The 5000-nt window shown below is 40.8% G+C and overlaps 2 protein-coding genes across 2 annotated transcripts in view; one reads left to right on the top strand and one right to left on the bottom strand.

The window, feature by feature from the left end:
* dus2 (dihydrouridine synthase 2) overlaps positions 1–5000 on the top strand; it is a 172299-nt gene that overhangs the window by 94442 nt on the left and 72857 nt on the right. The window lies entirely within an intron of this gene.
* Positions 4817–5000, bottom strand: part of immp2l (inner mitochondrial membrane peptidase subunit 2) — a 56111-nt gene continuing 55927 nt past the window's right edge. Inside the window, exon 6 of the mRNA XM_080027867.1 lies at positions 4817–5000. This exon is cut by the window's right edge and continues 1373 nt beyond it. The gene's annotated coding sequence lies outside the window, so the exon portion shown is untranslated.

The raw sequence follows: 5000 nt of genomic DNA, 5'->3' as shown, positions 1-5000 counted from the left end.
TTAAATATGTGTAGATATTTGTAATAGGAAATGTTAAATTCTTTTGTGTTTTTTACACATTTATCTTATTGTATTTTTATTTTATTAATTCACACACACACATACACACACACACACACACACACACACACACACACATAAACACACAGACATACACACACACACACACCTACACACACACACACACACACAGACACACACATACACACACACACACACACACACACACACACATAAACACACAGACAGACATACACACACACACACACCTACACACACACACACACACACACACACACACACACACACACACACACACACACACACACACACACACACACACAGGGAGAAATACAGTGTAATTATGTTTCCATGGCAATCCAATTATAGTCGTTAATTAGGAACACTATTATCGGCCAAACCATTAGTGTGTGGACTGTATGTGTCACATATGTCAAGGCAAGGCTAGTTTATTTCTATAGCACAATTCAGACACAAGGCCATTTAAAGTGCTTTACAGGGGCATGAAATACATCAAGATTAAAATACATCAAGTATAGAATAGACATTAGAAAAAGGCGAATGTAAAATATGACTTCAACCTATTTCAGTGGGAATCTAACCCAGTGTGTAAACCAAACAGGTAGATATAATAATGTAATATACTTTTTTTTTAAAGATTATTTTTCAGCATTTTCAAGCTTCATTAGACAGTACAGAGTTGAAATGGGGAGAGAGAGAGAGAGAGAGAGAGACAGAGAGAGAGAGAGAGAGAGACAGAGAGAGAGAGAGAGAGGGGGGATGACCTGCAGTAAAGGTCCACGGGTCGGATTTGAACCCACGACCACTGCAACGAAGGCCGGACCCAATATGGTACATGCTCTATCCACTACGCCACCGGAGCGCCCCATTACACACTCTTCATAAGACTTAATATAACACTGCAGGGCTACAATGAAATACATATAATCAGCTTTACAATTACATGTGTGTTTAAATATGTGTAGATATGCATTTTATATATTGTCTAAACGGCACATAATACACAAACACACACACCCACACGCATGAACACACTCACTCACTCACTCACTCATTCACTCACTCACTCACTCACCCACACACACACACACACACACACACTCACACCCACACGCATGAACTCACTGACTCACTCACTCACAAACACTCAAACACACACACACACACACAAAACAAGGCCAAATCTCACCAAGGAAACGCCGGTATCCTAGCAGCTGCAGCCGACAGCGAATGTTGGCAAGGCAACAGATGAGAAGCTTAGACACACACACACACGCACACGCACACACACACACACACACACACACAGACTGGTCAACAAATAAATTGATGCTCCCACATTGAAGCTTGAACAACAAATCTGATGTACTGCTTATTTCCAGATGTGAGCACTGCTGCACGCTTCAACAGTGGAAGTGTGTGTGTGTGTGTGTGTGTGTGTGTGTGTGAGTGAGTGGGTGTGTGTGTGCGTGTAAGTTAATGAGAGTGTGTCTGTGTGTGTGTGTAAGTGGATGAGTGTTTCTTAGCATATGTGTCTGTGTAGGTTCGTGAGTATGTGAATGTGTATTGTTGTGAGTGTGTGAGAGTGTGTATGCGTCTTGCGTGTGTATGCGTCATGCATGCGTGTATGTGTGTGTGTGTCTCAGTCTGTGTGTGTGTGTCTTAGTCTGTGTGTGTCTCAGTCTGTGTGTGTGTGTGTCTCGGTCTGTGTGTGTGTGTGTCTCAGTCTGTGTGTGTGTGTGTGGTAATTTGAGTACACCTGCATTTAGCCCCACTCGTGTCTTCTAGTCTGTGGCACAGCTGTTAATCAACAGATACATCTAAGGAGCTGAGTTTAACACAAGTGCCCCCTCCATTTGATTCATGCCAATTAACCATTCGCCATTTCACACACACACACACAGACACACACACACACACACACACACGGTTTTATTTCCTAGCAGATTTTGTAGAAAGTAATTATAATATCCATAAGTACATTTAATTTAGTGCATAATAGCTGAAAATATATATAGGCTATAAAATATATAATATATATGAGACCCTTAGAAAGGGTCTCATATATGTCCATATTTCTGCATATTTTGGACCAAGGCCTAGTGCCGCCATCTTGAAAGCGTCTTAGTTGGAATGTCATCAGGTCAGGGCTGTACGCTTATTTTTTAAAGTGGTAGCACTGGTGCTAGCAAGCAAAAAAAATCAGTAGCACAAAAATAAATTTGGTAGCACACAAAGTATGATCGAAAACTTGCATAACCTTAACCCTTGCATTTCGCTCTAATTACCTTTGAGCATGTCATCTTGGTCTCATTTGAGATTCTCAATTAATATTATTTCCTAGTGTGTGCAGTAATAATTGTAGAAAAATTAATAGGGGTGCACTGATTGCAATTTAGACAAAATAATCTAACCTGCCAATTGCAATTTGGCAGGCTGTCGCACTAGTTAGGGTTGCCACCTTGGATTTAGGAAAAAAAGGGACACTTGAATGTTTGGGGCGGAGGGCTCGGCCATTATTAGGCTACCAGTTCAGACTGACCAGTGTAATGACCTATAATAACCATACACACCTACAGTGCTTTTTACAGTATAGGCTAAATAGGGAGACTGAGGTGGGTGGGGACCCTGGACCTTGTAGGGGGGCCCCGGAAGAAAAAAATGCAACCTTTTAAAGTAAAATTCATCAATCTGGTGCACTTTGAGAATAATATTGCATGCAACCATGCCCAGGGGCCCAAGGGCTCGGGGGGGGGGGGGGGGGGCCTAAGCCAGAAATACTGATAGTAACTTTAAATGTTGCATTGTCAAAGAGCTCAGTCACTCATGTCAATAACAGGGTCCAACAAGGAATAGCCTAAATATAAGGAAATAAATCATCATGGCCCCAACTAGGTGACAAATAGAAAAGCAAGTGCAAAACAAAAGCATTATTAGCTCTGTCTAAGGGGCTTCATGAGGGACAGCTAAGCCCCCCACACACAAACAGGAATAAGCTTGCTATGTGTAAATTCTATACTGTTCATGAAAAGTAGCTTTCCACCCTGTATATGTTGCAATGGGCCCCTCCATCATATAACATGAGTCTGCAGACCAATCTACTGTACTGTTTTCACAGTTGCAGAGTAAAGAGTGCCTGTTTAAGAAAAATAATGTTCCTTCTGCAGCTCAAGATTTGATTAAAATGTTCCTCTGCTCTGATGCATTTAACTTTAAAACGGTACAAAGAGTCTGGGCCCATTATCTCATAATCCGTCTATGAACCAACTGGTTTCCACAATCTTTTTTATTTTCGCGGGCAGCATGCACAAGCATTATTTATTAAAAAAAAAAAAAAAAAAAAAAAAAAAAAAAAAGTGTGGGGCCCCACACAGGGTCTTGAAACGGGCCCCGAGATCGTTAAGACCGCCCCTGCCCGCCCGCCTCTCCGATGCAATAGCGGGCGCAACAAACTCCTCGGCCCGTGTGAGACGGCCTTAACTACTGAACGAAGGAAGGAAATCAAATGAGGTTTTGGCATTTTCCCCAAAAAACGGGTCACAGCTGGTGAAAAAAAGAGAACAATTCTGGGAAAAACGGGACGGGTGGCAACACTAGCACGAGTGCGATTGGAGTTGTATTCATCATCGCACGTGATCAATTTCAGTAGCAAATGCGATCAAAACTGTCGCACTGTACAGCCCTGCATCAGGTGCATTGTTTAAAATTTAGAATTGTTCTTGTCCTTGAAGGCCACTGTAGCTTCTGTTATTATTCTAAAGGGTTGGGGTTACCCAGGGAGCGCTGCATTCTAGAACTTTGTAGAACTTTCTTGATGATGTCATATTACACACTGCACCACTTAAAATAAAGCGCATTTCAGCTGCTTTTGAGAGCAGGGCAGAAGTCAGCTGTGTTTTCATGTTTGTGCTATTTTGAATAAATGAAAATTTTCGAGGTCAAATGGTAATTTTTTAATTCTAATTAAAGGAAGGAATATTCATTCATTCATCAGCAGCTCACAGGAGACTTAATATTTGTTTGGTCTTTTTTGCACAGGAAAATAAGTGTGTTGTGAGTGAGTGAGTGAGTGAGTGAGTGAGTGAGTGAGTGTTTGAGTGTGTGTGTGTGTGTGTGTTTGAGTGAGTGCGAGTGTGTGTGTGATTGAGTGTGCTTGTGATTGAGTGAGTGTGAGTGGGTGAGTGAGTGGGTGATTGAGTGTGTGATTGAGTGTGTGTGTGTGTGTGTGTGTGTGTGTGTGTGTGTGTGTGAGGTGAAAGCACACATAAGCACACATAAGCACACACACACACTTTCGCACAAATAATTGGATTCACTCTTTTCCTCAAATGCATTTCGGAGGACAACATTTTTATTCATTTTTTAGCCTACGAGGCACACTTTTTTCTTCTTCATATATTTAGATAAATACAGAACCAGGGAAGGGGTGTTAAAGGTGCAGTGTGTAATATGACATCATCAAGAAAGTTCTACAAAGTTCTAGAATGCAACGCTCCCTGGGTAACCCCACCCCTTTAGAATAATAACAGAAGCTACAGTGGCCTTCAAGGACAAGAACAATTCTAAATTTTAAACAATGCACCTGATGACATTCCAACTATGACACTTTCAAGATGGCGGCACTAGGCCTTGGTCCAAAATATGCAGAAATATGGACATATATGAGACCCTTTCTAAGGAAAAAAATAATTATTCAAAACATTTATTTCAGCTATTATGCACTAAAGTAAATGTACTTATGGATATTATAATTACTTTCTACAAAATCTGCTAGGAAATAAAACCCAAAATTCTACACACTGCAGGTTTAATATTATGGGAAAGAGTAATTTACAAAGAAAAATAAAACACAAATGTTGAAAACAATCCTCAATGACAGAGTGGATTAAAACCATTTTATTTGACCAACGATCAGAATCCAAAATACATTCGGTTTATAAAGATACAAACAGATGTGC

This window comes from Ammodytes marinus (genome assembly GCF_949987685.1).
Source record: "Ammodytes marinus genome assembly, chromosome: 5".
Classification (NCBI taxonomy): Eukaryota; Metazoa; Chordata; class Actinopteri; order Uranoscopiformes; family Ammodytidae; genus Ammodytes; species Ammodytes marinus.
This window is presented reverse-complemented; position numbering and strand designations above follow the sequence as displayed.